Source organism: Sciurus vulgaris (assembly GCF_902686455.1).
Source record: "Sciurus vulgaris genome assembly, chromosome: 3".
Lineage (NCBI taxonomy): Eukaryota > Metazoa > Chordata > Mammalia > Rodentia > Sciuridae > Sciurus > Sciurus vulgaris.
Window position 1 is genome coordinate 142653074 of NC_136463.1, and position 22650 is coordinate 142675723.

The 22650-nt window shown below is 35.5% G+C and overlaps 1 long non-coding RNA gene across 1 annotated transcript; it reads right to left on the bottom strand.

Moving 5' to 3' along the window:
• Positions 1-286: 286 nt before the first annotated feature.
• On the bottom strand, positions 287-21429 carry LOC306658314. The gene is made up of 3 exons (XR_013763024.1): positions 21342-21429; positions 14084-14158; positions 287-832 (listed from the first exon to the last, which is right to left on the bottom strand). It is a non-coding gene; the product is annotated as an uncharacterized lncRNA (long non-coding RNA).
• Between the last annotated feature and the right edge of the window lie 1221 nt (positions 21430-22650).

Genomic DNA, 22650 nt, shown 5'->3' on the forward strand with positions numbered 1-22650 from the left:
AGCCTCTCATTTGCAAATCAATAACTGATACACCACATCAAAAGATTGAAGGGCAAAAACCATGAGTTGAGTGAGTGTCTCGATGCATGCAGAAAAAACATTTGACAAAAATCCAACACCCATTCATTACAAATACAAATTAGATATAAAAGAGTTGTACTTCAATATAATAAAGGCCACATATGATGAGCCCAGAGCTATCGTACTTGTATTAGTGAGGGTTTTGTAAAGGAACAGAATCAACAGGAATATTATTATAAAAAGGGGACTTACTAGACTGGCTTACACAACCAGAAGCTGGTTAGTCCACGTTGGCCTTCTGCAGCTGGAGAGCTGGAGAACCAGCAGGGGGGCAGTCCAAGATGCAGAAGCACCAGAACAAGAAAGATTAACAGTGCTACCCTAATCCTTCTGGAAACTACCTGGAGAATCACTGGCAGAGTCCTCTTTGGAAGAGTGAAGAAGTAAGAGTCTGATATCCTCAGACAATCAAAGCAGCAATCAAGAACCCTTTCAAGAAGAGTTGAGCTTGCATCTACATCTGCTTCCTTGTTCTTCCAACTTTTATTCCATCCTATTGGGTCATGCTGTCCACACGTAGGGAGGGTCTCCACTTCAGTTCACTATCCCACATTCCAATCATTCCTAGACACGCCCTCATTGACACACCCCAAAGTCTAATCATTGGCATCTCTTAATCCAATTAAGTTGACAATTCAAATTCACCATTACAGTACTCAATGATGAAAACTTGAAAGCTATTCCTCCAATGTCAATAATAGGAGAATGATGTCCATTCTTGTAGCTTCTATTCACCATAGTACTAGAAGTCCTAGCCAGAACAAATAGACAAAATATAGAAATAAAATTAAATGAAGAAGTTAAATTATCTCTTTTTACAGACCACATGATCTTATATGTAAAAATCCCTAAAAAACTTCACCAAAAAAACTATTAAAACTAATAAGTGAATTCAGTAAAGTTGCACAATAGAAAACAACACATCTAAATCTCTATATTTCTATACACTAACAACTATTCAAAAAAGAAGTCAAGAAAACAATCCTATATATAACAGTTACCAGAATAATAAGATCCTTAGGAATAAATTTAACAAGAGTGGTAAAAGACCTATACCCTAAAATATATAAAATATTGAAGAAAAAATTGAATTAGATACAAAAGTGGAAAGATACCCATGTTTATGAATTACAAGAATTATTGGTATTACAATGTGCATACTACCACAAGCAATCTACAGATTCAACATAAATCCTATTGTAATATTGTAATCAAAATTCCATGACACTTTTTTTTATTTTTTAATTCTAATTTATTTTTATTGTAAACAAATGGGATACATGTTGTTTCTGTTTGTACATGGAGTAACAGCATATCATTTTCATAATCATACAATTACATAGGGTAATGATGTTTGATTCATTCTGTTATTTTTTCCTTCTCCCCCACCCCTCCCACCCCTCTTTTCCCTCTATACAGTCCTTCTTTCCTCCATTCTTGCCCCCCTTCCACCCCCCATTATGTGTCATCATCTGCTTATCAGTGAGATCATTCACCTTTTGGATTTTTAAGATTGACTTATCTCACTTAGCATGATATTCTCCAATTTCATCCTTTTGCCTGCAAATGCCATAATTTTATTATTCTTTATAGCTGAGTAATATTCCATTGTAAATATATACCACAGTTTCTTTATCCATTCATCAATTGAAGGACATCTAGTTTGGTTCCATAGTCTGGCTATTATGAATTGAGCAGCTATGAACATTGATGTGGCTGTATGTCTGTAGTATGCTAATTTTAAGTCCTTTGGGTATAGGCCCAGAGTGGGACAGCTGAGTCAAATGGTGGGTCCATTCCAAGTTTTCTAAGGAATCTCCACACTGCTTTCCAGAGTGGCTGCACTAATTTGCAGCCCCACCAGCAATGTATGAGTGTACCTTTTTCACCACATCCTCTCCAAAACCTATTGTTGTTTGTATTCTTGATAATTGCCATTCTAATTGGGGTGAGATGGAATCTTAGTGTAGTTTTGATTTACATTTCTCTTATTACTAAAGATGGTGAACATTTTTTCATATGTTTGTTGATTGCTTCTAGATCTTCTTCTGTGAAATGTCTGTTCATATCCTTAGCCCATTTGTTGATTGGGTTATTTGTATTCTTGATGTAGAGTTTTTTGAGTTCTTTATAGATTCTGGAAATTAGTGCTCTATCTGAAGTATGAGTGGTAAAGATATTCTCCCACTCTGTAGGCTCTCTCTTCACATTGCTGATAGTTTCCTTTGCTGAGAGAAAGCTTTTTAGTTTGAATCTATCCCAGTTGTTGATTCTTGCTTTTATTTCTTGTGCTATGGGAGTCCTGTTAAGGAAGTCTGATCCTAAGCCAACAAGTTCAAGATTTGGACCTACTTTTTCTTCTGTAAGATGCAGGGTCTCTCGTCTGATTTCGAGGTCCTTGATCCATTTTGAGTTGAGTTTTGTGCAGGGTGAGAGATAGGGATTTAGTTTCATTCTGTTGCATATGGATTTCCAGTTTTCCCAGCACCATTTGTTGAAGAGGCTATCTTTTCTCCATTGCATATTGTTGGCACCTTTGTCTAGTATGAGAAAATTGTATTTATTTGGGTTTGTGTCCGTGTCCTCTATTCTGTACCATTGATCTACCTGTCTATTTTGGTATCAATACCATGCCATTTTTGTTAGTATTGCTTTGTAGTATAGTCGAAATTCTGGTATTGTGATACCCCCTGCTTCGCTCTTTCTACTGAGGATTGCTTTAGCTATTCTGGGTTTCTTATTCTTCCAGATGAATTTCATGATTGCTTGCTCTATTTCTGTAAGGTACATCATTGGGATTTTAATTGGAATTGCATTGAATCTGTATAGTACTTTTGGTAGTATGGCCATTTTGACAATATTAATTCTGCCTATCCAAGAACATGGGAGAGCTTTCCATCTTCTAAGGTCTTCCTCAATTTCTTTCTTCAATGTTTTGTAGTTTTCATTGTAGAGATCTTTTACCTGTTTGGTTAGACTTATGCCCAAGTGTTTTTTTTTTTTTTGTTTGGTTTGTTTTGTTTTTTGAGGCTATTGCAAATGGAGTTGTTTTCCTCGTTTCCCTTTCAGATGTTTCATTGCTTGCATATAAAATTGCTTTAGATTTATGCATGTTGATTTTATAGCCTGCTATTTTGCTGAATTCATTGATGAGGTCTAGAAGTTTTCTGGAGGAGTTTTTTGGATCCTCTAGAATCATGTCATCAGCTTAAGTTCCTCTTTTCCTATTCATATCCCTTTAATTTCTTTAGTCTGCCTAATTGCTCTGGCTAGAGTTTCGAGGACAATGTTGAATAGAAGTACTGAAAGAGGACATCCCTGTCTTGTTCCCATTTTTAAAGGGAATGGTTTCAGTTTTTCTCCATTAAGAATGATGTTGGCCATGGGCTTAGCATAAATAGCCTTTACAATGTTCAGGTATGTTCCTACTATCCCTATTTTTTCTAGTGTTTTGAGCATGAAGGGATGTTGTATTTTGTTGAACGCTTTTTCTGCATCAATTGAAATAATCATACGATTCTTATCTTTAAGTCTATTGACATGATGGATTACATTTATTGATTTACGGATGTTAAACCGTCCTTGCATTCCAGGGATGAACCCCACTTGATCGTGGTGCACAATTTTCTTAATATGCTTTTGGATACAGTTTGCCAATATTTTGTTAAGGATCTTTGCATCTATATTCATCAAGGATATTGGTCTAAAATTTTCTTTCCTTGATGTGTCTTTTCCTGGTTTGGGTATGAGGGTGATATTAGCTTCATAGAATGAGTTTCGTAGGGTACCCCCTTTTTCTATTTCCTGGAATACTTTGAGAAGTATTGGAGAGATCTTCTTTGAAGGTCTTGTAGAACTCAGCTGAGAATCCATCTGGTCCTGGGCTTTTCTTGGATGGTGGGTTTTTAATGGCTTCTTCTATTTCATTGCTTGATATTGATCTGTTTAAATTGTGTATGTCCTCCTGGTTCAGTTTAGGAGGAGCATATGTCTCTAGAAATTTGTCAATGTCTTCGGTAGTTTCTATTTTGTTGGAATACAGATTTTCAAAGTAGCTTCTCATTATGTTATGTATCTCAGTGGTGTCTGTCGTGATATTTCATCATGAATTTTAGTAATTTGAGTTTTCTCTCTCCTTCTCTTTGTTAGCGAGGCTAAGGGTTTGTCTATTTTGTTTACTTTCTCAAAGAACCAACTTTTTGTTTTGTCAATTTTTTGAATTGCTTCTTTTGTTTCAGTTTCATTGATTTCAGCTCTGATTTTAATTATTTCCTGTCTTATACTACTTTTGCTGTTATTCTGTTCTTCTTTTTCTAGGGTTTTGAGCTGTAATGTTAGGTCATTTAGTTGTTGACTTTTCATTCTTTTCTGGAATGCACTCCATGCAATGAATTTTCCTCTTAGTACCGCTTTCTTAGTGTCCCAGAGATTTTGATATGTTGTATCGTCATTCTCATTGACCTCTAAGAATTTTTTTATCTCCTCCCTGATGTTTTCTGTTATGCATGTTTCATTCAATAGCATATTATTTAGTCTCCAGGTGTTGGAGTAATTTCTGTTTTTTATTTTGTCATTAATTTCTACTCTCAGTCCATTATGATCTGATAGAACACAAGGCAGTATCTCTATTTTTTTTGCTTATCCTAAGGGCTGCTTTGTGGCATAACAAAATTTTCAAGAAGGTTCCATGTGCTGTTGAGAAGAAAGTGAATTCGCTCGTTGATGGATGGAATATTCTATATATGTCTATTAAGTCTAGGTTATTGATTGTGTTATTGAGTTCTATGGTTTCTTTGGTTGGTTTTGTTTGGAAGACCTATCTAGTGATGACAGCGGTGAGTTAAAGTCACCCAGAATTATTGTGTTGTGGTCTATGTGATTCCTGAAATTGAGAAGGATTTGTTTGATGTACAGGGATGCACCATTGTTTGGGGCATAAATATTTACTATCATTTTTGTCTTCCTGATTTATGGTTCCCTTAAGCAATATGAAATGTCCTTCTTTATCCCTTCTGACTAACTTTGGCTTGAAGTCCACTTTATCTGATATAAGGATGCAAACCCCTGCTTTTTTACTGAGTCCATGTGCATGGTAGGTTTTTTTCCCATCCTTTCATCTTTAGTCTGTGGATGTCTTTTTCTATGAGATGAGTCTCTTGCAGGCAGCATACTGTTGCTAATCTATTATTGTTTTTAATCTATTCTGACAGTCTATGTCTTTTGATTGATGAGTTTAGGCCATTAACATTCAGGGTTATTATTGAGATATGATTTGTATCCCCAGTCATTTGGCTTATTTTTGGTTTTTAAGCTGGCTTGGTTTCTCCTTTGAGTGGTTTTTCTCTAAGGTAGTTCCTCCATTTGCTGGCCTACATTGTTGTTTTTCATTTCCTCCTCATGGAATATTTTGTTGAGAACATTCTGTAGTGCAGGCTTTCTATTTGTAAATTCTTTTAACTTTTGCTTATCATGGAAAGATTTTATTTCATCTTCAAACCTGAAGGTTAGTTTTGCTGGGTATAGGATTCTTGGTTGGCAACCATGTTCTTTCAGAGCTTGAAATATGTTGTTCCAGGCCCTTCTAGCTTTTAGAGTCTGGGTTGAGAAGTTGGCTGCTATCCATATTGGTCTCCCCCTATATGTAATCTGATGCTTTTTCTCTCACGGCCTTCAAAATCCTATCTTTATTTTGAATGTTAGGCATTTTCATTATAATGTGCCTTGGTGTGGATCTGTTGTGATTTTGTGCATTTGGTGTTCTGTAAGCCTCTTATATTTGATTTTCCATTTCATTCTTCAGGTTTGGGAAATTTTCTGATATTATTTCATTGAATAGGTTGTTCATTCCTTTGGTTTGTATCTCTGTGCCTTCCTCAATCCCAGTAATTCTTAAATTTGGTCTTTTCATGATGTCCCATAGTTCTTGGAGATTCTGTTCATGATTTCTTACCATCTTCTCTGTTTGGGCAACTTTATTTTCAAGATTAAATATTTTGTCTTCATTGTCTGAGGTTCTGTCTTCCAAGTGGTCTAGTCTGTTGGTGATGCTTTCCATTGAGTTTTTTATTTGGTTTATTGTTTCCTTCATTTCAAGGATTTCCATTTGTTTTTTTTTTTTGTTTGTTTGTTTTTTGGTTTTTTTGTTTGTTTGTTTTGTTTTGTTTTGTTTTGAGAATCTCTATCTCTTTGTTGAAATGATCTTTTGCTTCCTGCATTTGCTCTTTCAGCTTACTGGTATTATCATTCATTGCCTGCATTTGCTCTCTTATCTCATCCTTTGCTTCACGAATCAGCTTAATCATGTATAATCTGAAGTCCTTTTCTGACATTTCTTCTAACATACTGTCATTGGATTCTATTAATATAGAATGTAGATTTGTTTGGATCATTTTCTTCCCTTGTTTTTTCATATTGTTCGTGTATCTTCCCCTCTAGCAGTGCAGATCTGGGGTATTGCAGATTTCCCCCTATAGGTTTATAGTGGCCCTATAGGTTTCCAAAACCTTTTCTTTAAGGGGAGATCAATATTAGCAGTGCCCAATTCAGACACTATGCAATCCTAGACCAAATAGCCCTTATTGGGACAATAACAAAATTGTCATAATAAACAAAATGAGTTCAAATATTATCTTCAGTAAAACAAAGAGGTTTGCAATAAGGTCTGCAATTTCTAATGGAGGACAAAGAGAATGCAGAGGGATGTAGAATGTGGCTGTTAATGGAATAAGAAAAGATCATACAGAAGTTCTAGATAATAGAAAGGGTGAGAGTATAATCAAAAGAAATTGGATGTTAGCATGCAAAAAAGGGAGAAAGAGACTCTGAGGGAACAGATAAACAAAAGGAAAAGAAAGCAAGAAAAGTAAATAAATAAAAACTTAAATTTTTCTATAAGGAGAAAAAGAAAATCTACAGTATAACAGTCTTATAGTAATGAAACCTCCCAGTGTGCAGTAGCCTGATATATGAGAGGTACCTGACAATGAGCTTCAAGCCTCCAGTAGGCGTCTCAGGATGGGATTTGCTCCACCTAAAGATCAGAGCTATGGCTTCCAGGATTATCCAAGATGGCCACTCTGGCTTCCAAATGTGTTGGCCAATGGGGAGCTGCAGCTCAGGGTGTGGACGTGGTTAGCTGGAGGTCCTGGAGGCAGGATGTGGTTGGTCAGGCAGGGGTCCTGGAGATCCGGGGTGTTTGGTGTGGTTGTGGGATCCTGGAGGCCAGGTGCAATCAGTTGGTCTGAGGTCCCAGTGATAGGGCGCAGTCAGTTGGTCTGGGGGTCCTGGCGATGTGAGGGCCCCAGAGGCAGGGAGTGATAGGTCAGGCTGGGGGATCCTGGAGACAGGGCTCCGTCAGTTCGGCCAGGGGTCCTATGGGGCCTGGCTGTTGTCTCAAAATGGTGGCAGTCACGTGTAATCAAACCTGCAGGTACTGTGACACAGAACTTCCAGGCAACAGCAGGCAGCTGGTGCTCCACTGGCAGTAGGCGATCAGTTTGCTGACTGTTGTTGGACGATCAGGAGGTGAACCTCCTGCATTGGGTGATGGATAGGTGTAAAGCAGACGATGGACAGGCGAGAGGCAGGCAAATGGGGATGATAGGTTCCTGACAGTGAGCAATCAAGAAACAGCTATCCTCTGCTTGAAACCAGAGTTACGGAGTGACAAGGAACGCAGCCTCCCTCTAGTCTGCCATCTTGGATCCCCTCCTCCACTTTTTATAGAAATAGAAAAAATTCTAAGATTTATATGGAAATACAAAAGATCCCTAATAGTTAAAGCAATCTTAATTTAAAAGGACAAAACCGGAGGCATTACACTACCTGATTTGAAAATACACCACAAAGTTACAGTAATCAACATAGCATAGCACCAACATATAAACAGACACATAGACCATCAGAAAATAATAGAGAGCCCAGAAATAAATCCACATATTTATGGTCAATTTATTTTTAATAAAAATACTAAGAACATACAATGGGTAAAAACAGATAATGCAATAAATACTGTTGTAAAAAGCGTACATCTACATGCAGAAGAATGAAATAAGACCCTGTCTCACATTATACACAAACAGCAATTCAAAATGAATAAAAAGCTTAAATATAAGACCTGAAATCTTAAAACAGGAAAAGGGTTTCATGCTTTAGTTGGAGAGATAATATTTTTGGATATGAACCCAAAATACACAGGCAACAAACTAAAATGCTTCTGCAGAGTCAAGGAAACAAACCACAGAGTGAAAGTACAACCTACAAAATGGGAGAAAGTATTTGCTAACCATACATCTAATAAGATGTCAATATCCAAAACATATAGGGAATTCTAACAACTCTAAAGTGACAAAACAATAAAAAAAAAAGTGGGGAGGGCAAAAATCTGGACATTTCTCAAAAGCAAATATACAAATGTCCAGCAGATATATGAAAATATGCTCAAAATTACTCATCATCAGAGAAATGTGAACTAAAACCACAATAAGGTATCACTTCACACGACTTAGAATGGCTATTATGGAAAAGGCAAAACAAGTGTTGGAGATGATGTGGAGAAAAATGAACACTTGCACTCTGTTATAACTTAGTATAGCCATTATGGGATATAGTAATATGGAGATTCCTCAAAAAAGTATAAAAGAAACTGCCATGTGACCTAGAAATCTCACTACTAGGTACACATTCGAAGGAAATTTATTCTGTATATTAAAGAGACATCTGCAGGCTCATGTTCATTGAAGCATTATTCACAACAACCAAGAAAAAGAATCAAACTAAGTGTCCATCTGCAGAGGAATGAATAAATACACACACACCACAATGGAATACTATTCATCCTTTGCAAAGAAAGAAATCCTCAGGGATCTCATGAAAATCAAAAGGAGATCAGTACAGGTAAAGGACCAAGGGGGTGGGAGGAGGGGAGAAAAGGGGGAAGTGTTGGGTAGTAATATTGACCAAATGATATAGTTACATTGTGTGCATGTATGAACATGTAACAACAAATTCCATCATTATGTACAACTATAATGCACCAATAAAAAAATGTGGAAAGAAAAAACATTTTGTAAAAAGGGGGGGGGATGAAAAACCAGAGAGGTAAAAGACCTATACCCTAAAATATATAAAATAATTTGCCTGTCCTGTACAACATGCATGGACCTGGAGGATATTATGTTAAGTGAACTGAGCCAGGCACCTGAAAACGTGATCTCATTCATGTGGAATCTAAAACAGTTGACTTCATAGAAATAGACAGCAGAATGCTTATCAGGGGTGGGAGTCAGGGAAGATATTTGTCAAAGGATATAAATTTTCACTTAGGAAGATAAGTTCAAGAGATCTATTGTACAACAGGGTGACTATAGTTATAACAATGTATTGTATTCTCAGAAATTAGAAATTAGATCTAAAGTGTTCTCAACACACATACACATACACACACACACAAACAGTGTGTATGTAAGGTTAATACACACATTAATAGCTTCATTTAGCCATTCCACAATGTATAATATATTTCAAAATATACACAATAAATATCTACATCTTTTGTCAATCTTAGAAATTAAAAAAGAAAAAATTCAGACAACTTTCAAAACACACACAATAAAAATATACAACTTTTATTAATTTTGTAAATTAATTTTTAAATTAGACATTAAAATATACATTATATACAAATTACTATTTTTGTGTATCTTTTATTTAAAATTATGTACGTTTGCAAAGCAAAGTTAAGACTTATGTTTTGGTCATTATTAATCCCAGAAAAAAATACATGACCAAAGCACTTTACAATGTCTATAAGAGAACTCGTTCTTTTACTAGTTTAATGTAATTTTTACTCAAGTTATAATGCTGAAGAAATAAAAAATGATAAAGAAATAGATTTTATAATTGAGAAATTAGAGATAATTTCAAAACAAATATTGGTCTTGTTATCTGACATTAGAAAATAATGTATACCATATTTTAATTTTAAAATCGTATACAGTCAATTCTCCATATCTATAGTCTCTGTATGCACAATTCACCAACTGTAGATCAAAAATATTATCAAAAAAATTGCACCTTACTGAACATGTACAGACTGTTTTATAGTCACTATTCTCTAAACAATACAGATTACCAACTATTTACATAGCATTCCCATTATATTAGTCATTGTAAGTAACCTAGAGGAGATTTAAATATACTTAAATCCTGAATCATATAATTTAGGCATACAAATACTATAACATACACATAGATTACATGCAAACACCATGCTGTTTTACATAAGGAACCAGAGCATCCATGGATTTTTTGGTCCATGGTGAATCCTGAAATGAATCCCCTGCAAATACTAAGGGGAGACTGCACAATGTTAATGCAGTAATACAGATGTATATTCTTTAAAATTAAAAATGTTGGGGTGGGAACTGGGGCTCAGTGGTAGAGAGCTTGCTTAGCAATTGAAAGGCCCTCATTCCATTCCAGCACTGGATGATGATGATGATGATAATTGGGAAGGTTGAACTACGTATTTCTAAGTGCATATTTAGAAAAGAGATTAAACAAGAAAATCTAGTAGATGGAGAAGTGGGCAGAGTCTCCATATATTTAAGGAATGAAAGTCTAGAAAATAATTGTCAGTAAGGGAGAAAGAGGTATCAACACTGATTCCCATGCTTGTGATTTGTAAGAGTAGGTGATAGATTGGGCTATTTACTGAATAGGAAGGAATTGTAAGCTAAGGGAATCAGAGTTTGATTTGGATTTGTTGAGTCTAAAGTGCTTTTAAGGCCTCCAATGGTACCATCAGGTAGGCATTCAGATATTTGTGCCCAAAGGAGAGATGTGAACAAGATAATTTTTTGATTCCATCTTATAGATAGTAATTGAAACTATATGTAGAGATAAAAAGATTCTAGATTAGAGAAGAAAGAGCCCTATGACAGAGCTTGAGTGACTACATTTAAAATGCAGGAAAGGAGTAATTTGACAAAGGAGACTGAAAAGGAATTATCTGAAGGAAAAATCATAAAAGCATAGCATCATGGTAGCCAAAGAAGTCAGGAGCATTTGCTAAGATGGAGAATGCCTAGTCATGCAGAAGGCTGCTAGAACAATCAAGTAGATTGAAGACAAAATACACACTGAGTTTGCAATTTGAAAATAAAGAATAAGAGCAGTTTGAGGTAGAGGTTTTAGGAAAATAACCAGATTGAAGAGTAAATTCACCACACATCCTAAAAAGAGAATATACATGTAGACAACTCAAGAAGTTTTCCTAGGTTTACTGAAGGGAGAAGTGAGACAGAAATATGTTTGAATATTTTTGTTCACACACATACACACACACACACACACACACACACACACACACACATCATTGTATATAGGGTCCCTAAATATCTTTTAAAAGGAGATTTGATAAGCATAACAAATAAATGAATAATATAAAATCATAAGACATGGAAAGATATCTCTGTATGTTAGAAAGGACCCATTATTGAATTAAGAAGTTCAACAGAAACATGCAAACTCTTAATGACTTTGTTCTAGGTTCTAAAGTACTGGACTTCATCCTTGGATGTTTTACTAAATTTAAAATGTTTCAAATTTTTCATACGCTGTTTTTCTTTTGTGTGACACTATGTCACATTAGGATACATTCAATCAAAATTTCAGAACACTTAATGAACATAGTTAAGAAATCTCATTTTAAAAACATCAGTGACTCTCATCTAAATTCCATAAATGATTCCATAAATCTCAATAAACACACCTTTGATACAGATAGACTTCTTTTAAAAAAGGTTTAAAGAAATCCAATTGTCCTGGTAGATATCTTTATATTCAATCAAGGTAACAAATCTAGGTCAAGGAAATAGCTCTGTAATCTTAATTACTTCCTGGCAGGAAAAAGAAAATCAGGTTTTCTCATTTTGTTACACGTGTTATTTCAACCATTCATTCTATAATTGCTGAAGAATAAAATAACAAAATCCCTAAAATTGTGAAACTCATTTTGTCAGTCATATTCCCTTACACTTGAAATTGATTATTTCATCTGGCATCTTTCCCCACAACTTATTATGATATTTGAATAATTTTCATATAAATTTAATCATGGACAAATTCTTTCAGAGTAGGGCTACTCTCATTTCAGAAGTACTTCTGATACGTCCTACAATTTATTTGGTAACCACACTCTCAAAGAAACTAATTTGGAAATTACAACTCCACTATATTGGCATCATCATTTTTCTTCATTACAGATTGAATTTTTATCTAGGTAAACATTTCTTTCTCATTCTGTACTACTGAATTTTTTTCTGGTGTTTTTTATGGGGACAATTAAATTTCTTCATTTAAAAAGAGTTTGCTCTATTTTATATTGATTTGTTCGGATTCTTGGATTGTACTGAAGATTCATTAATTTAGTATCTTTAGTATATCTTCCATGTTGATTTTTTGAACATTTTTGGGTTTGCTTTTATAAAAATGAAGAGTCCACTTCCAAAAACTGTGCACTATTTTTATTACGTGATCATAACGAATACCCTAGAAGTCAACCATTTTTATCAATGGACAACTCTTGGACCTATGAAATGGAATTTTTGCATTTTTCTAGACAGAAAAACACAGTCTATTCCAACCCAAGAAACTGCACTAAGTGATATGACTTAGGGTAAATCATCTGCTTTTCATGGTTTGGATATGAGATGTCCCCCAAAAGCTCATGTGTGTGACAATGCAAGAAGGTTCAGGAGAGAAATGATTGGGTTGCCAGAGTCTTAACCTAATTAGTGAATTAATTCAATAGGATTAACTGGAGGCAGGTGGGGTGTGGCTGGAGGAAGTGGTTAGATGGGGGCATGGCTATGGGGTATATATTTGTATCTGGCAAGTTGAGACTCTCTCTGCTTTCTGATCATCATGTGAGCTGCTTGCCTCCACCAGACTCTTCTGCCATGATGTCCTACCTCACCTTGAGCCTGGAGAAAGGGTGTCTTTTGTCTATGGATTAAGACCATGAGCCCTCAAATAAACCTTTTTTCCTTTACATTTGTTCTGGTCAGATCCTTTTAGTCATAGCAGCAAGAAAGACTAACTAAAGCACTGCTATACTCTATCTGACCATATCTCACAGGTAGGTAAAGACAATATATATTGTATGGAAGACAATGGCTTGACACTGTCTACATTAATTGGTAATTTATCTTGAGGTGAGAAAAAAATCTACTTAGGAAAATGGTCCATGATTAATATTTATTTTAGTAGGTAAACATTTATCTGAAAACTAAACTGAAATTGTAGAAGACACTGTCAATATCTCACTCTTATACCTTGACATTGACCATTCTGCTGCATACCAATGAACGGCTTTCGAAACCTGAGGGTTTTATCTGATCAGAGTCTGCTTACATTGTACAGGAGTCAAACGAGAAATGATGGAGAATTAATGCCTTTTGGGATCATTTCTTAGTCAATGACTTATAGGAATTAGTGTGTAATTATCCCAGTTAACTTTTCCCTCAATTGGGATAAGTTTGAGGCATTTTACTCCATCTCCCAGAATTTCCCAGCAGACTAGGCTAAATAGTAACTTGTTCCGTAATGTACCCACTGTGGTTAAAGGTGCTCCCTGGAATTTATATGATGAAATCCTAACCAACAAGCTAATAGTATCAGGAGGTGGGGCATTTGAAAGGCAATTAGACCATGGGGATGGAGCCCTCATGATTGAAATTAGTAAACTTAAAAAAGGAAACTCAGAGATTAGATTTTTCCTTTTGTTGTGAGGAGACAGCCATCCATGGATCAGAAATATGGTCCTCACCATACACCAAGTTTGCCAGTGCCTTGATCTTGGACTTACCATCTTCCAGAATGCAAGACACAATTATCGTTGTTTTTAAGCAACTCAGTTTATGTTATTTTGCTATAGCAATCCAAAGGGACTAAGACAACACCTCATTGCCTGCCTGCATTCAGTGCCTCACTCCCTTACCAATGTGTCCTGGAACCAGCATTCAAATAACTTCTTGCACTCAAAACCTTGACTCCAAGTCTGCTGCTGGGGAACCTGAAAGAAAATAAAGGTTGTTTAATTTTTTTCTCCTTTCAATTATAAAACTGTATTTGTATAACCTCATTTCAAATGGCTCTCTGAAAACATATGTGCTTCTACATAATGAGACAGCAACTGTCACATATTTACCTTAATTAACTCTAAGTTTTAAAGAAAAAAACACATACTACCTTTTAGAGATTTCAGAAATTTTGTAACATCATTAATAAACTATAATTCTTGGAATCCACCTCATATGTCAACACAGTTAAGAATAAATTTAGTTCATCATTCATTATACCCATTCTTTTTATTGATTCTTTCCATAGTTATGTTGTTCATCATTTTTTTAAGGTCCTTCTGCTAATTCTAACATGTATTTATTGATCTGTTTCTGGTGATTGATTTTTCTCTTAGTCATAGGTCACTTTTGCTATTTCTTCATTTGTTTAGTTATTCTAGATTATATATCAGATATCATTGATTATAAAATGTAGAGTCCTTTCCTTGTGTTATCTTCCTCTGAGGAGTTTTTGGTCTAGCAGTAAATAGATAAGTTTTGCCTTGAATCTAAATGTGAATTCCATAGTATTGAAAGTAGTTGTATTCTTAAGGAATAGTCCTTTGTAGGTATCAGTGAAAACCCTGAAGTTTTTTTCCTAGACCCTGTAATTTTTTATTTGTTTGTTAGTTATACATGACAATAGAATGTATTTTGACATAATATACATACATGGAGTACAACTTCCAATTCTTCTAGTGGTACATTATGTGGAATTACATTAGTTCATATGTTCATATATCAACATAGAAAGTAATATCTGATTCGTTCTACTATCTTTCCTATTCCAATTCCCCCTCCCTTCCCTTCATTCCCCTTTGTCTAATCTGAAGTACTTCTATTCTTCCCTACCCTTCTGCCTCCTACTTATTGTGAATTATCATTGGTATATCTGACAGAAAAGTCAGCTTTTGGTTTTGGGGGATTGGCTTATTTCACTTAGCATCATAGTCTCCACTTCCATCCATTTACTGGCAAATACAATAATTTCATTTCTCTTTATGGCTGAGTAATACTCCATTGTGTATATATACCACATTTTCTTTATCCCTTCATCTGTTGAAGGGCACCTAGGCTGGTTCCATAGTTTAGCTACTGGAATTGGGCTGCTATAAACATTGACGTGACCACATCACTACAGTATGCTGATTTTAAGTCCTTTGGGTAAATACCAAGGAATGGGATAACTGGATCAAGTTTTCTGAGGATATTCCATACTGCTTTCCAAAGTGGTTACAACAATTTGCAGTCCCTCCAGCAATATATGAATGTATCTTTTTCCCCACATCCTCAGCAATATTTATTGTTGCTTGTATTCTTGATAATTGCCATTCTGACTGGAGTCTGACAAAATTTCAGTGCAGTTTAAATTTACTTTTCTCTAATTGCTAGAGATGTTTAACATTTTAAAATATATTTGTTGACTGAATTTCTTCTTCTGTGAAGTGCCTGTTCAGTTCCTTAGTCCATTTATTGTTTGGGTTATTTGGTGTTAAGTTTTTTGAGTGCTTTATATATCCTGGAGATTAATGCTCTATCTGAGGTGCAGGTAGCAAAGATTTTCTCCCATTCTGTAGGGTCTCTCTTCACATTCTTGATTGTTTCCTTTGCAGTGAAGAAGCTTTTTGGTTTGACAATATCTCATTTGTTGATTCTCAATTTTACTTCTTGTGCTTTAGGAGTCTTCTTAAGGAAGTCAGTTCCCAAGCCAACATGATGGAGATTTGGTTCTATTAGGTGCAGGTTCTCTGGTCTAATGCCTAGGTCTCTGATCCACTTTGAGTGGAGTTTTGTGCAAGGGGAAAGATAGGGGTCTAATTTCATTCTACTACAAATAGATTTCCAATTTTCCCAGCAACATTTGTTGAAGAGGCTATCTTTTCTCCATTGTATGTTTTTGACAACTTTGTCTAGTTTTAGATAACTATATTTATGTGAGTTTGTCTCTGCATCTTCTATTGAGTACCATTGGTCTACCTGCCTATTTTGGTGCCAATACCATGCTGTTTTTGTTACTGTTGCTCTGTAGTTCTGGTATCGTGATGCCTCCTGCTTCACTCTCTTGCTAGGAATTGCTTTTGGCTATTCTGGGCCACTTATTTTTCCAAATGAATTTCATGATTACTTTCTCTATGTCTATGAGGAAAGACGGGATTTTAATTGGAATTGCATTGAATCTGTATAAACCTTTAGTAGTATGGCCATTTTGACAATATTAATTCTGCCTATCAAAGAACATGGGAGATCTTTCCATCTTCCAAGGTCTTTCTTTCATGTTCTGTAGTTTTCATTGTAGAGGTCTTTCACCTCTTTTGTTAGATTGATTCTCAAGTTTTGTTTTTTTTTGTTTTGTTTTGTTTTGTTTTGTTTTGTTTGAGGCTATTCGGAATGGGTAGTTTTCCTTATTCCTCGTTCAGTGGATTCATCACTGATGTATAGGAATGCAACTGATTTATGGGTGTTCGTTTTATATCCTACTACTTTTCTGCATTCATCTATGAGTTCTAGAATGTTTCTGATGGAGGTTTTTGGGTCTTCTAAAATCATTTGTCAGCAAATAGGGATACTTTTGAGCTCTTTTCTTATTAGTATCCCTTTAATTTCTTTCTTCTAATTGCTCTGGCTAGAGTTTCCAGGACTATTTTGAGTAGAAGCAGCAAAAGAGGGCATCCTGTCTTGTTCCAGTTTTTAAAGGGAATGATTCAAAATTTTCTCCATTTAGAATGATGTTGGCCTTTGTTTAGCATATTTAACTTTTACAATGTTGAGATCTGTTCCTGCTATCCCTAGTTTTTCTAGTGTTTTGAACATGAAGAGATGCTGTATTTTGCTTAATGTCTTTTCTAAATCTATTGAGATGATCATATAATCTTTTTATTCATTTTATTTATTTATTTATTTATTTATTGTGGTGCTGGTGATTGAACCCAGGGCATTGTGCATGCAAGGCAAGCATTCTACAAACTGAGCTATATCCCCAGTCCCTGATTCTTGTCTTTAAATCTATTGATGTGATGAGTTACATTTATTGATATCCATATGTTGAATCAAACTTGCATCCCTGGGATGAACCCCCACTTGACTATGGTGCACTATCTTTTTAATATGTTTTTGTATGTGATTTGCCAGAATTTTATTGAGAATTTTTGCATCTATGTTCATCAGGGATATTGGTCTGAAGTTTTCTTTCCTTGATGCGTCTTTGTCTAGTTTGGGTATCAGGGTGATAATAGCCTCATAGAGTGAGTTTGGAAGGGTTCCCTCCTCATTCTATGTGCCAAATAGTACTTCTGAAAATATGATTGCTTTAGTGATTAGAAGAATGTATGTTAATTGATAAATCAATTATACTAAAGTATAATATATCCATGGTCTCCAAATCACATTTAGTAGGTTAGTATGACATGGGAACTTAAAGGGATCTAAACAGAGAATGAATTAAGAATCACATTTAGTAGGTTAGTATGACATGGAAACTTAAAGGGATCTAAACAGAGAATGAATTAAGAGAGCACGTACTACTATCAGAAAAAAAAAAAGTGTCAGATGGAAAACTTTCTGAAAAGAGAAAAAATAAGGTAGGAACACTAGGAAAGATGCTATAATAATCCCAGTAAGTAATTTGGAACATGAACTTGGCAGCAAAGATTGACAAGAAACTTTTCATCCTAGAGATATCTTACAGGAGACACAATAGCAGTATTTGGCAAAGTGTTGGATTTATGGCAAAAAGAAGAGGGAAGAAAACCTTTATTATACTGAATTTGTAAAGAAATTCTGCAGTGGTCATGCATTTCAGTCTACAAAGTTCTCGTAAAAAATCCTACAAACCTCTCATTAAAAAAATGAAATATTTTATTTTATTTCCCCTTAACCTAATCTAATTTTTTGACTCTGAGATCCCAAGCTACCATATTAAAAGGATAATTTCATCACTTTCTAGTAGATTTAATCCAATGGAGTAATTTTAATGACTTCCATTTAAATATCATCACACTGTCCTTTTTCTCACTCCCCTTTCCTTGATCTGAGGTTGACATTCAGGAATATAAAACTTACCCCATAATGGTTCTCAGGTGTCCTTGACTTCTATCATCACTATCCAGGGGGCTTCTTCCAAAGGTCCTAAGTCCTGACATGGCCTCATATGTCAGCTTCTCACAGATTCCTTTGCTTCTCACATTACTTGAATTATCAGTACAGCTTTATTCCCTTATACCCTTCTCATGGGAACAGGAAAGAGTCTCCTGAGGCCTGTTGAGGTCTGTGAGAAATTTAGGGATGAATGTAGGGTTTTTCCCCTGACTCCTCACTTTCATTTTTGTGAGGTTGCAAGGCACACAACCAGGTGGGATGGATATGAGGCAGGGCCCTGTTCTCATATCTCTGAAGCATGATGGGGAACGTAAACTCAGTTCACTGCCTACTCTGTTTCTTCTTCTTTACCACTAGAATCCTCCTTGTGTACAACATGGATATTTTTTTGACCATAAAGACAGATAGATCTGTAGGTTGGTATTGCCACTCAAATCATGCCTCTGTGCCTGAATCTGAACTTTATAAATATTTGTTATCTTTGGTTATTGTTAATTTCTTTTAAAAAAAATGAAAAACCATTAGCCTCCTTCCTCATGAGCAAATGATGGTTCCTTATTTTACCCTTTGAGAATGGAGTTAGAAGTTTGGGTAAGACAGGACATTAATATTATCACATGTCATTCTATCACATATGGTTTCTCCAGATGCAAAGAGAACTGGATAGATAGAATTATATTTAAGGAAAAACAATTATATATATATGTATGTATGAATATATATAAATATATACCATATATACAGTATGTATACTATATAATATACTAATCCAAGTGCAAAATTTGGATAATGAACTTGGCAGCAAAGATTGATAAGAAAATTTCATCCTAGAGATATCTTATAGGAGAAACAATAGTAGAACAATAGAGTATATAATATATAGTATATACATATTAGTAATCTTGCCCAAGACAGAAAATCAAAAGTGGTCAAAAACAAGGTTGGTCAATAGAAGGTAAAATTAGAAACCAAAAATGTTGTCTAAAGGAAAAATAATAAAATTCTTAGCAAATAGTAAGGTACAAGAATCAGAGAGAGTTATAATTATTCCTTTAATAAATTATAAAGAGGGACTAGGTCAAGTAAGAAAATCCAAACTAGAGAGAATTTTAGAAGGTGAATCTAGAAAGAATTTCTTAAAACTCTAGCAAGTTCTGTTGTATAGTACAAAAATTGTGATTAAAATTATCAATTCTTTTCAGTTACAATGCTTTGGGTTGCAAATAACAGAAACTGTGCTTGGTTAGCTTAAACGTTAAGGAAATCATTGTTGTATCTCAAATTTTGCAATCTAGGGATTTACCGAACCTCAGGATAGGACCTCACTGAGTTTCTGGACTCGATATGCAGATAATTATTTTATTGGCTGGACTTTGTAATCAAAGACAGGGGTTTTTCAATTTTCCAGTCTTCTATCCTTAATTTTGGTTTTATTCTGAGGCTGTTACACTACTGGTTGTCATGTCTGCCTTCAAAAAGCAGAGTAGAAAAGAGAGAACCTCTCTTTCTATAGTGTAAGATATAAGGAAACCCAGCAGGCCTTCTCAGCCTTCTCAGCTTATATTAAAGAAAATATTTAATTTCTGGTGTGGAAACACCACCTTTTTGAGCTGGGACTAGGACCATCTAGAATTCAATATTCTTCACCCAAGGTAGAGCCTCAATCCCTTGAGTGGGAAGTTGCAGAAGCCCTCCTACCTCTCAGCTGCAGTCACCAGGCTGGTCTAATGTTTGGTTTGGTTTGGGTGATACTGAAGATTTTAACCCAGGGGCACTCTACCACTGAGCTATATCCCCAGCCTCTTCATTTTTATTTTGTGACAAGGCCGAGTTACCAGCCTGACCTTGAACTTGTGATCCTCCTGCTTCAGCCTCCCAAGTCTCTGGGATTATAGATATGCACCACCATGCCAGTTCTTTGGCTACAGTTACCAAACTCACCAGCCTGTAGCTGGGCTCAGGATGAGAAATGCAAATGTTGAACTCACTTTTGACTTCCTCTCTGTCATTAGTTTCTATTCGTTCTTCCCTCAAGTTAACCTCTTTTGGTTCACAGTTCTATTCGCACCCTTATCTCCACCTTCACATGTACATCATAACTCACTTAGCATGTTCAATCTGTGCTAGACGCCTAAGTACCTCATGTGCATTCTTGTTTAATATTCATACAACTATTTGAAGTACTTAGTGTCATCTTCATTTTAGAGATGCAGAAACACTACAGAGAGCTTGCATATTATTCTAAAAGTCGCAAAGCTTGAATGACTATTAATTACTATTAATATTATTAATTATTATTATCAGCAACTATACCCACTTGAAACTACCCTTTTTGAAAAATAATCCCATAATATCTCACAGTTGGATTGTTTATTAAATTATAATGGACAGAAGTATAAATGTAAATGAGAAACACTCCCAAAAACAGACTTGAAATAATGATTTTGTTGAACTAATTTGCCTTTAATATTCAATGTTTCTTCAAGAACAACAAAAAAAAACCTCAAACCTTTAGATAGCTTATGATTAACTTTTTCCATAGCAAAGTACATAGATTATCAGAAATATGTGGGTTTTATCCTGGATTTTTGTTTTAGGATATAATTGCAGGGTAAGGTAGAAAAATGTTGTTTATTTGATCTGAAAGTTTTTCAAGTCCTTTAAAAATATATATCCTTAGGTTGGAATGAGGTTTTTATTTCATCCTGATGCTTTTAACATGATGGTAATTTCCAGAGGAAAAAAATACTTCAGTTTGACTTGACAGCATATGATGATGACTCTGTGGGACCAAATATATGAAAAATGCCTCGAAAACATATGAGAAACAGCTGTACTTTTAACATAAAATGGAAATTCCTTCTGCGACAATATAAAATGTCATTACTTAAAAAACAGGTGCCTGGGGCTCTCCGAGCAGCTCATTTCTCACAGAGGCTGCATGCTTTACCATCTGTACTCCTTTGATAATTATGCAAACTGGCATCTCCCAGATGTGTCCATTTCAAAAACAGATTCACAATTGTTCATTCTTCTACTCACATAACTCACAACTTGTTATTTGAGGGAAAAAAAATCAAGAAGTGGGTCAGGATGTGGCTCCAGGCTAGAGTGCTTGCCTGCATCATGTGTGAGGCCCTGGGTTCAATCCCCAGCACTGAAAAACAAGAAAGACAAAAAAAAAAAAAAGAAAAAGAGAAAGAAAGAAAGAGAGAGAGAGAGAGAGAGAGAGAGAGAGAAAATAAATCAAGATTCTTTTCATATTGTGTGAGATTTACTTTTACATGTTCTTACCTAGAAGTCTAACCCATAGAAAACCACAACCACAAAGAAATGCCCGTCATGTCATTGATTGTAACTAAATACACAAAAGTCTTGAAATTATTACTTTTTCCAGAAGCTGTAGCATAGATAGCCCTCAGTATACATTTCTCTCATTATTTCTCCACTCCATTTGCCAAACCAATGAAATAACATTTTCTCAAAATGAACACCACTCCAATTTCAAACTGTTGGAACATGAACATGATATCATGCATTTTTTCAATCACTGCTTTTAATAATGCTTTGTGAAATCTTTTTGCCATCTTTTAATGTCACATTTGGTATATTTTATAACTTTCTGGACACTTTTGGTTATTAAAATTCAGACCAATATAAAGTTTCAATTTCAAACTCAATCTAAATCTCATCAGTTTAAGCATAAGGACAGACCTAGACTTCTAGAAGCAGTGATGGGGTGGGGAGTGGAGGGAAGTCTTGGTTTGTATTATTTTTCTCCCTCTGTACCCTTTCTCTTCATGGCCTAGCCCATTTGACATATTGTGGATGGGATAATGGAGCGGGTGTGAAGGGCGAAACAAGTGCTTCTTTATTTAACTGATGCTATCATACCACTCTGCACTGACTTTCTCTGCTTCTCCTGTTTGACATTGTAGCCCTGTGCCTGGCAGCCCTCCAAATCCTGAGTCTCTTGTGGGGTATGAATGAGTTCTTGGAAAATGCTGAAGAGTTCTCTGCTAAAGGCAGATGAGGATCCATATCAACCTCATTCTCCAAACCCAACTTCCTCCCTTGGCAGTAATTTCTTCTGGGGCCTCTCTGCTCAAGAAGAAACTCTGTAGGGTGGGCAAGCAATCCAAATTCTGCTTACCTTCCAGGATATATTTCTGATCTCATCTTTGCCCCACCAGATGGAGGGAGTGCAGGCTCTCTCATTCTGCCAACCATCTCTCATTAAGTTCTCCTTTGTTGAAACAGGCCAAGAGGCATGCATTGGCAATAATTCAGATTCCTGTCTCCCCAACTTAATTATATTAAAGGTGGTGGGGAGGCAGCTGAGGCAGAAGGG